At 44.7% G+C, this 11,146-nt stretch overlaps 3 non-coding genes across 3 annotated transcripts; all 3 read right to left on the bottom strand.

Moving 5' to 3' along the window:
* Positions 1-7,336: 7,336 nt before the first annotated feature.
* TRNAR-UCU (transfer RNA arginine (anticodon UCU)) lies at positions 7,337-7,421 on the bottom strand. The gene is given in 2 exon segments: positions 7,337-7,372; positions 7,385-7,421. It is a non-coding gene; the product is annotated as a tRNA-Arg (tRNA).
* A 1,573-nt stretch (positions 7,422-8,994) lies between these two features.
* On the bottom strand, positions 8,995-9,079 carry TRNAR-UCU (transfer RNA arginine (anticodon UCU)). The gene is given in 2 exon segments: positions 8,995-9,030; positions 9,043-9,079. It is a non-coding gene; the product is annotated as a tRNA-Arg (tRNA).
* Positions 9,080-10,530: 1,451 nt separating this feature from the next.
* On the bottom strand, positions 10,531-10,615 carry TRNAR-UCU (transfer RNA arginine (anticodon UCU)). The gene is given in 2 exon segments: positions 10,531-10,566; positions 10,579-10,615. It is a non-coding gene; the product is annotated as a tRNA-Arg (tRNA).
* Between the last annotated feature and the right edge of the window lie 531 nt (positions 10,616-11,146).

Genomic DNA, 11,146 nt, shown 5'->3' on the forward strand with positions numbered 1-11,146 from the left:
ACAAAAGAGGACATAGTAAAGAATTACAGCTTGCACCTGGCATGAGGGAAGGGAACAATAGAATGCAGGTTAGTTTACTTTCCTGGTGCCTCCATGGCAGCATACCAATGGTTGGTTGCTCTGCCCCCGACCAACCCACAGGACCACTTTAACTCTATAAATAAAAGAGTTGTTCCTCCCCGCCGACATTCTTTTCTCTGTCCTCGTTCCTACAGGATCAAGCGCTCAGCCCTACCTCACCGCTTTATTGTGTGACCATTGCAGGTTCATGCTCTCCTGCAGTATGGAGTCCCAATGCTTGGGCTGCTAAAGGCGCCAGATAAGTATGGGAGCCCGTTTTTCTGTGGATCTTTTTGGGGTTTTATGGGTTAACAGGAGCCAGATTTTCTCCTCTATGTTCCCTTGTTCGGCATACTGGAGCCCTAAATGCTTAAATGCTTGTGCCTTTTTTACAAATGCCATGAGGATTTCCTGCTTACCTCCACAGCGTACCTCATGTGCCTGTGTATCTCCCCTCTCAGCCAGGAGCGCTGTGAAGCCGATGGCGGCCATCTTGGGACTCCCAGACCACTCTCTGGTATAAAAGAGAGCTTACTTTCAGTAGAAGAGCAGCTGCTTTAGGGAAAACATCTATGAGGTGTCCTCTCCAGCTCTTCTATCTTTTTCCCCTGTGCTATGGAGCCCAGCCAAGGTACCAGGGAGGAGTGGGAATGTGTTTTGGTGTGTACATGCGTGTATTTATGTATGTGTATATATGCGTATATATGTATACCTATGTGTATATTAAAAAAAAAAATGTTTTTTTTCCCTCCTCTTTTAAATCCTTTTTACCTACTTTTGAAGTATATATTAAATACCAATTGTTCTTTTTTCAGCTGTCCCTAGTACTATAATGCCGCATCAAAAAGATCCTCAACATACCACTAGGTAAGGGCTGCAACAATCAGGTAAGTTATTTTTCAAGGAAAAAGAGCACCCCGGGCTGATTGAAGCATCCTTTCTTTGTTTCTATTTTTTTATTTTAGCCCGCATCACGGATCATCCTGCAGATTATCCCACAGGAGCTCGGGTCATTCTCACTCATCCTCGGCCCATACTTCTCGCAGTGGTCACAGATCACCCCGACATACCTCTAGTAAACAGGACTCCCAGCACAGATCTGTGTATCCAGGAGAGAAAGCATGCTGGGTGTGTGGCAAACAAGCCCTCCCTGATAAATTGGCATGTGGTCAATGCCTCCTGGAAGCTACAGGAGACAAAGAGAGAGATAAACTAGAGTCCATGGAATCAATTAAAAAAATGATCAAAGACTCTATCCGGGAGTTGGCCTTATCCCAAGATCAAGTAACCTCACCCTCAGACGAAGCAGCGGTAAATACACCCAATCCACAGCTGGATACAGAGGTTATTTCTGAGGACGAGTCGGAAGTGGGAGAGGAAAATGCTTCAGCCTTTGATTTCGCTCTAGCGGAACCTTTTATCAATGCGGTAAAGGACGCAATCCAATGGGAGGAAGATCCAGAGCCTCCATCTAAAGCAAAGAAATATTTTCCACACATGAAGAAAAAATTATCAACCTTCCCCTTAATGGAAGAAATAAAGGAAGTCGTGACAGATGAATGGCAGAAGGTGGACAAAAGACCCTTAGCTTACAATCGTTTTCTCAAATTATACCCACTCTTCAATTATGAGATTAGCCAAGAATGCAACACTGCCTCTAGAGAATGCAGTCTCTTTCAGGGATGTACTAGACCGAAGGATCGGTTCAGATCTAAAAAAATCTTATCAAGCAGCAGGAGGGGCATGCAAGCCAGCAGTAGCCTTGACTTCGATCTCACGGGCTACCAGAGTATGGTCAGACAATATTGAGACAGCCCTCAGACAGGGGGTGGGCTCTAACGAAATCATCAAGGCACTAGATGACCTGAAGCTGGCCTCAGATTTCATGGCAGAGGCCACCATTGATGTCCTAAAGTGTTCCTCCAGAGCTATGCTGTATTCCATCACTGCCAGGAGGGCATTGTGGCTAAAACCATGGTCAGCCGACCCAACTTCAAAACAATCATGGTGTCGCATACCATACAATGGTAAAGCTCTGTTCGGCGACAAAATGGATGCAGCAATTACCAGAGTCACAGGAGGGAAAAGTGGTCTAATTCCCCAGGACAGAAGCAGGAGGAAAAGGTTTGTGTCACGTCCAGCTGGTCAGCAGAGAGCAAGAGATTCCAGAATGTACCGCCCAGGCAGGCAGTACAGAAGAGGCTGGAAGGGCTCGCAGGCCAGTTTCTTGAAGGCAGGGAAGCCTAAAGCCTCAACATCCACGGTTGAGGGCCAGAAGTTTTTGACTCCTTATCCACCCAAACCGCTCCAGTAGTAGCTCGGCTCAGGGCGTTCGCCCAGGTTTGGGTGGAGAATTGTACAGATCAATGGGCAGTCTCCACTGTCATTCAGGGGCATTTCTGGAAATTCAGAAAACGGCCCCCACCATTTTCATTCCAGCCAATGAAAATTTCAACCTCCAAAGAAAAGAGAGAGGTCCTTCTTCAGTATAAGCAAATTCTTCTTCCGGTTCTGGTTCCGGACTTGGAAAAACGCTCAGGGTTTTATTCCCCAGTCTTTTTGGTCCCCAAAAAATTGGGCGGCTGGAGGCCCGTGTTGGACCTGAAGAGGTTGAACGGATACATCCGTATAGAGCATTTCAAAATGGAATCCTTAAATACAGTAATCCTATCAGTACAACCAGGGGATTGGATGGTCTCTATAGACCTCCAGGATGCATATCTCCATATACCTATCCTGCAGCAGTTTCAGGCTTTCCTATGATTCAAAGTAGGCGACTTACATCTACAGTTTCAATGCCTTCCGTTCGGGATCTCAACAGCTCCCAGAACCTTTACCAAGGTACTAGTGGCAATCCTGGCTCCTCTTCAAGAAAAAGGGATTCGCGTGCTTCACTACTTAGACGACATCCTCATTCTAGCCCAGCACAAAAAGAGCTTAGAAATACATGTACGGCTGGCATCGGACTGTCTGAGTCTCCTGGGGTCCCTTTCCTCTTGTATACCCATGGTGAAGTGGGCCAGGTGGCATCTACGGGGATTCCAACTGGGGTTTCTGTCACAGTGGAGGAGGAATCGCCTGGATCAGAGGATATTAGTCACATCCACAATGAAATCCAGTCTTTGGTGGTGGACGAGACCATCCAACCTGCAGGTTCACTGTTTCCTAGGGCCCATCTCGTGGACCATTCTTACCTCAGATGCGAGTCAGTTGGGCTGGGGTGCACACTTCCAAGGTCAACTAGTCCAAGGGAGATGGCAGTTCAATTCGGAGGCGGTAGTATCGAACATACTGGAAGTAATGTCGGCATGGATGGCAATCCCACATTTAGCCACCTACCTCAGAGGAAAATCCATACTTCTACAGATGGACAACAAAGCGGCAGTGGCCTATGTCCAGAACCAGGGGGGAATACACAGCAGGTCTCTACTCAGCGAAGTGACGCCCATTCTGACCTGGGCCGAAAGGAACTTAATCAACCTGCGGGCCTCATATATCCCAGGGTCCGAGAACCAATTAGCCAACCATCTGTCAAGATCATTCATCAACAACAACGAGTGGTCCCTGAATTCCAGGGTTTTCGGTAGGATATGCCAGCAATGGGGCACCCCCCAAATAGACCTATTTGCCTCTCCAATCAACGCGAAGACGCCTCTATTCTTCTCAAGATTCCCATCCCCAGGGTCAGTGGGAGTAGATGCTCTAGCCCAGCCTTGGAAATTTCAGAAAGGATACGCGTTTCCTCCAACTCCTCTGATATTGAGGTTTCTCAAGCGCCTGACGACAGAGAAAGTCACAGTCTTGGCAGTAATCCCATACTGGCCCAAAAGACCATGGTTCACACTCCTAGTCAACTTGGCCCTGTGCAAACCGCTTCCTCTTCCACACCTGAACGACCTTCTGTCTCAAAACAGTTTCTCTCACCCGCATCCGGAAATCCTAGACTTGAGGGCCTGGAAATTGAGCGGAAGAGGTTGGATGATTTAGGATGCTCACATAATGTTATTCAACCACTTCTACAGGCAAGAAAGTCTTCCACTAATTCCACCTATTACAGAATATGGAGAAAATTTACAGAACTGGCAGAGGTTAACCACTTCGATCCCCTGGATCCTGGGGTCCAGAATGTGCTTCTCTTCATACAGAATGGTTTAGAACTAGGTTTAGGCCTAAACACACTTAAGGTCCAGGTCTCGGCCCTTTCAGCCCTAACAAATACATGATGGGCTTTGAACCCTCTGGTCGAACGCTTTTTGAAGGCAGTTCTGAGACTGCGACCTCCCAGAAAAGCACTATAACCCAAATGGGACTTGACGATTGTGCTTGATGTCCTATCAAATCCTCCCATTGCTCCCACAGAAGACTGCATCCTAGAGGACATTTCCTTGAAAGCAGTGTTCTTGATTGCCATCACCTCGGCTCGCAGAGTATCAGAAATCCAAGCTCTAGGATCACGGGAACCTTACATCACCTTCTTCCCGGACAGGGTGGTTTTGCAACCCATCCATCAATTCATTCCTAAAGTGCCTTCTCTCTACCATCTTAACCAGGAATGGGTTCTCCCAGCATTTGGAGAAGATCCAGAGTTCTCAAGATTACACGAGTTAGATGTAGCCAGATCCCTGAGACACTATCTAAATTCATCACAACAATTTTGCAAAGATAAAAGACTGTTTGTCATCCCAAAAGGCGCCAGAAAGGGAGTGGCAGCATCCAAGATGACCTTGGCAAGCTGGATCGTAAAATTAATCCAAAGGGAATACCGGGCTAGTGGTCTAACAGTTCCAGATGCGGTCAACGCGCATTCCACTCGGGGAATGGTCTCCTCTTGGGCAGCATTGGCGCGGGTCTCCCCCGAGACAATTTGTCGAGCAGCTAGTTGGTCGTCATTCAACACTTTCATGTCTCACTATTGTGTAGGCCCAGCTGTTATTACTTCCCGGGAATTTGGGGAAAGAACCTTGCAGATATCCAGGCTGTAGTTTTTTCATTAAATTTCTTATTGCAGTACCCACCCTGTAAGCGAGTTATTTACCATTGGTATGCTGCCATGGAGGCACCAGGAAAATGGAAAATTGAATACTTGCCTTTCCGTAATTTTCCTTTCCTGGTGCCTACCCATGGCAGCATACACCCTCCCTTCAATAATCCTTAGTATTCTGAGATCTAGTTACAAGAATGCCGGCGTGGAGGAACAACTCTTTTATTTATAGAGTTAAAGTGGTCCTGTGGGTTGGTCGGGGGCGGAGCAACCAACCATTGGTATGCTGCCATGGGTAGGCACCAGGAAAGGAAATTTACGGAAAGGTAAGTATTCAATTTTCCGTTATTCCCTCTCTTTGCTCTGAATTGCACAGTGTACCCTCCAATTTGTCTTTTATCAAATCTCAAGAGAAGCCTGAACCACTAGGTGCTATCATTAACTTGTATAGCAAATAAACTTCACTACAGCTCATTTATGAATGGAATCAATTTCTTTATAAAGGGGATTTGAACCCACAACCTTTGAATTACTACATCACCTAGAAGCCCAATGCAATATCCATTGCACCACAGAGCCCACTCTGAAGGATGTTGTTTGAGGACCTTACCTGAGGAATTACCCAAGTCGTAGCAACCAGCCACTAGGTGCTATCATTAACTTGTATAACAAATCCACTTCACTACAGATCATTTATGAATGGAATCCATTTCTTTATAAAAACATTAGAGCAGCACCACTATGACGAAGGACTATATAAAACTGACTCTGGTGGGATTCAAACCCACAACCTTTGAATTACTACATCACCTACAAGACCAATGCGCTATCCATTGCGCCACAGAACCCTCTCTGAGAACATTGTTTGAGGACCTTGCCTGAAGAACTACCCAAGTCGTAGCAAATAAACACATTTGAATAAAGCTTGCCACTAAATAATAGGGATGAGCTCAAGATCTGGTCCAGATACAGTTTAAGATTGAAATTTACCTACTTGGGCATGTGCCTTAGTGCTAGATCTTTTGATCTTTAGGTGGGAACCGGAGTTCATGTTAAGTAGCAGTATTTGTACCGTTGATGAGTTGGTGGAGAAAGGAAAAGCTCACTTATTAGGTAATGGCAGGAAAGACTACCCTGAAGAGATGATTTTACAGGGATCACCTGAGGCATACAGAGTGGGAAATAGCCATATAGATTGGAGTAGGGAATTTGAGAGCATGGGAGAGCCCCTGGGGATATCCCAGAGGCCAGCATGGAAGGAAATGTTGAGGGAGCTAGCGAACAGGAGTTCTTGGAAGCAGAAAACAGGGTGGTTTGTTTGATACTATCTGATAAGGTTAATGATGTAGCTAGGGGCAGAGTTGTGGGAAGCTTTTTATGTCCTTAGTGTTTTGAATTTGATTTGGTGGGCGAACTGAAGCCAGGGAGAGATTGGCAGAGAGAGGGTGGCTGACACCTCTGCTAGTAATTGGCTGGTAAGGGGGATAAGACTGACAGCAACATATCAGATAGACTGAAGGGGGAATGGTCTGTTTAGAGGCCGGCCAAAGAATAGGGAGTTGCAAAATTCAAGGAGAGAGAAATCACGTGAATGAAGTGGAAGATTGGTGGTGTCACTGGTTAAAATGGGGAATTCTTTGAAATTTTTATTGAGGTGAAGGTAACGAGATTTGGACAGTAAATGGTTGTGGGGCTGACAAAAGAGGACATAGTAAAGAATTACAGCTTGCACCTGGCATGAGGGAAGGGAACAATAGAATGCAGGTTAGTTTAGTATTCCCTCTCTTTGCTCTGAATTGCACAGCGTACCCTCCAATTTGTCTTTTATCAAATCTCAAGAGAAGCCTCAACCACTAGGTGCTATCATTAACTTGTATAGCAAATCAACTTCACTACAGCTCATTTATGAATGGAATCCAGTGGAAGTTTGGTGGTGTCATTGGTTAAAATGGGGCATTCTTTCGAATTCTTATTGAAGTGAAGGTAGCGAGATTAGGACAGTAAATGGTTGTGGGGCTGACAAAAGAGGGCATAGTAAAGAATTACAGCTTGCAAGTGGCATGAGGGAAGGGAACAATAGAATGCAGGTTAGTTTAGTATTCCCTCTCTTTGCTTTGAATTGCACAGCGTACCCTCCAATTTGTCTTTTATCAAGTCTCAAGAGAAGCCTGAACCACTAGGTGCTATCATTAACTTGTAAGGCAAATTCACTTCAGTACAGCTCATGTATGAATGAAATCCATTTCTTTATAAAGCATTAGAGCAGAACCACTATGACGAAGGACTATATAAAACCAACTCTGGTGGGATTCGAACCCACAACCTTTGAATTACTACATCAACTAGAAGTCCAATGCGCTATCCATTGCGCCACAGAGCCCTCTCTGAGGACTTTGTGTGAGGACCTTGCCTGAGGAAGTACTCAAGACATAGCAAATAAACTCATTTGAATAAAGGTTGCCACTAAATAATAGGGATGAGCTCAAGATCTGGTCCAGATACAGTTTAAGATTGAAATTTACCTACTTGGGCATGTGCCTTAGTGCTAGATCTGTTGATCTTTAGGTGGGAACCGGAGTTCATGTTAAGTAGCAGTATTTGTATCGTTGATGAGTTAGTGGAGAAAGGAAAAGCTCACTTATTAGGTAATGGCAGGAAAGACTACCCTGAAGAGATGATTTTCCAGGGATCACCTGAGGCATACAGAGTGGGAAATAGCCATAAAGATTGGAGTACGGAATTTGAGAGCATGGGAGAGCCCCTGGGGATATCCCAGAGGTCAGCATGGAAGGAAGTGTTGAGGGAGCTAGTGAACAGGAGTTCTTGGAAGCAGAAAACAAGGTGGTTTGTTTGATACTATCTGATAAGGTTAATGATGTATCTAGGGGCAGAGTTGTGGGAAGCTTTTTATGTCCTTAGTATTTTGAATTTGATTTGGTGGGCGAACTGAAGCCAGGTAGTGATTGGCAGAGAGCGGGTGGCTGACACCTCTGCTAGTAATTGGCTGGTAAGGGGGATAAGACTGGCAGCAACATATCAGATAGACTGAAGGGGGAATGGTCTGTTTAGAGGCAGGCCAAAGAATACGGAGTTGCGAAATTCAAGGAGAGAGAAATCACGGAAATGAAGTGGAAGATTGGTGGTGTCATTGGTTAAAATGGGGCATTCTTTGAAATTTTTATTGAGGTGAAGGTAGCGAGATTTGGACAGTAAATGGTTGTGGGGCTGACAAAAGAGAACATAGTAAAGAATTACAGCTTGCACCTGGCATGAGGGAAGGGAACAATAGAATGCAGGTTAGTTTAGTATTCCCTCTCTTTGCTCTGAATTGCACAGCGTACCCTCCAATTTGTCTTTTATCAAATCTCAAGAGAAGCCGGAACCACTAGGTGCTATCATTACCTTGTATAGCAAATCAACTTCACTACAGCTCATTTAGTTGTGGGAAGCTTTTTATGTCCTTAGTATTTTGAATTTGATTTGGTGGGCGAACTGAAGCCAGGGAGAGATTGGCAGAGAGCGGGTGGCTGACACCTCTTCTAGTAATTGGCTGGTAAGGGGGATAAGACTGGCAGCAACATATCAGATAGACTGAAGGGGGAATGGTCTGTTTAGAGGCAGGCCAAAGAATACGGAGTTGCGAAATTCAAGGAGAGAGAAATCACGGGAATGAAGTGGAAGATTGGTGGTGTCATTGGTTAAAATGGGGCATTCTTTGAAATTTGAGAGCATGGAAGAGCCCCTGGGGATATCCCAGAGGCCTCTCTTTGCTCTGAATTGCACAGCGTACCCTCCAATTTGTCTTTTATCAAGTCTCAAGAGAAGCCTGAACCACTAGGTGCTATCATTAACTTGTAAGGCAAATCCACTTCAGTACAGCTCATGTATGAATGGAATCCATTTCTTTATAAAGCATTAGAGCAGCACCACTATGACGAAGGACTATATAAAACCGACTCTGGTGGGATTCGAACCCACAGCCTCTGAATTACTACATCAACTAGAAGTCCAATGCGCTATCCATTGCGCCACAGAGCCCTCTCTGAGGACATTGTGTGAGGACCTTGCCTGAGGAAGTACCCAAGACGTAGCAAATAAACTCATTTGAATAAAGGTTGCCACTAAATAATAGGGATGAGCTCAAGATCTGGTCCAGATACAGTTTAAGATTGAAATTTTCCTACTTGGGCATGTGCCTTAGAGCTAGATCTGTTGATCTTTAGGTGGGAACCGGAGTTCATGTTAAGTAGTAGTATTTGTACCGTTGATGAGTTGGTGGAGAAAGGAAAAGCTCACTTATTAGGAAATGGCAGGAAAGACTACCCTGAAGAGATGATTTTCCAGGGATCACCTGAGGCATACAGAGTGGGAAATAGCCATATAGATTGGAGTAGGGAATTTGAGAGCATGGGAGAGCCCCTGGGGATATCCCAGAGGCCAGCATGGAAGAAAGTGTTGAGGGAGCTAGCGAACAGGAGTTCTTGGAAGCAGAAAACAGGGTAGTTTGTTTGATACTATCTGATAAGGTTAATGATGTATCTAGGGGCAGAGTTGTGGGAAGCTTTTTATGTCCTTAGTATTTTGAATTTGATTTGGTGGGCGAACTGAAGCCAGGGAGTGATTGGCAGAGAGCGGGTGGCTGACACCTCTTCTAGTAATTGGCTGGTAAGGGGGATAAGACTGGCAGCAACATATCAGATAGACTGAAGGGGGAATGGTCTGTTTAGAGGCAGGCCAAAGAATACGGAGTTGCGAAATTCAAGGAGAGAGAAATCACGGGAATGAAGTGGAAGATTGGTGGTGTCATTGGTTAAAATGGGGCATTCTTTGAAATTTTTATTGAGGTGAAGGTAGCGAGATTTGGACAGTAAATGGTTGTGGGGCTGACAAAAGAAAGAGGACATAGTAAAGAATTACAGCTTGCACCTGGCATGAGGGAAGGGAACAATAGAATGCAGGTTAGTTTAGTATTCCCTCTCTTTGCTCTGAATTGCACAGCGTACCCTCCAATTTGTCTTTTATCAAATCTCAAGAGAAGCCGGAACCACTAGGTGCTATCCTTAACTTGTATAGCAAATCAATTTCACTACAGCTCATTTATGAATGGAATCCAGTGAAAGTTTGGTGGTGTCATTGCTTAAAATGGGGCATTCTTTGGAATTCTTATTGAAGTGAAGGTAGCGAGATTAGGACAGTAAATGGTTGTGGGGCTGACAAAAGAGGGCATAGTAAAGAATTACAGCTTGCACGTGGCATGAGGGAAGGGAACAATAGAATGTAGGTTAGTTTACTATTCCCTCTCTTTGCTCTGAATTGCACAGCGTACCCTCCAATTTGTCTTTTATCAAGTCTCAAGAGAAGCCTGAACCACTAGGTGCTATCATTAACTTGTAAGGCAAATCCACTTCAGTACAGCTCATGTATGAATGGAATCCATTTCTTTATAAAGCATTAGAGCAGCACCACTATGACGAAGGACTATATAAAACCGACTCTGGTGGGATTCGAACCCACAGCCTTTGAATTACTACATCAACTAGAAGTCCAATGCGCTATCCATTGCGCCACAGAGCCCTCTCTGAGGACATTGTGTGAGGACCTTGCCTGAGGAAGTACCCAAGACGTAGCAAATAAACTCATTTGAATAAAGGTTGCCACTAAATAATAGGGATTAGGGTTGTCCCGATACCACTTTTTTAGGACCGAGTACAAGTACCGATACTTTTTTTCAAGTACTCGCCGATACCGATTACCGATACTTTTTTTTTAATGTCACGTGACAGTGTTTTTTTTTTCATTTTTTTTTTTTTTTTTAACAGTGCTTGCTTTTTTTTGGGGGGGGGGGGGGGGAGGGGGTGAACGTTGTATGTGTGTGTTATTTTTTTTTTTTTACAATAATATTTCTTTTATTCTTTATTGTTTTTTTTTTTTTTTTTTAATCAGCCCTTTTGGGGGGCTTTGGTGAGATATCAGGGGTCTTAACAGACCTCTGATATCTCCCCCTTGAGACAGAGAAAGAGACAGAGGATAGATATTCCCCAGTCCCTTTCTCTGCAGCGTCAGCTGCACTGACAATGAATGGAGAGAAGACCGCAGCTTCTCTCC

This window comes from Aquarana catesbeiana, linkage group LG01 (genome assembly GCF_042186555.1).
Source record: "Aquarana catesbeiana isolate 2022-GZ linkage group LG01, ASM4218655v1, whole genome shotgun sequence".
In the NCBI taxonomy this organism is placed as follows: Eukaryota; Metazoa; Chordata; class Amphibia; order Anura; family Ranidae; genus Aquarana; species Aquarana catesbeiana.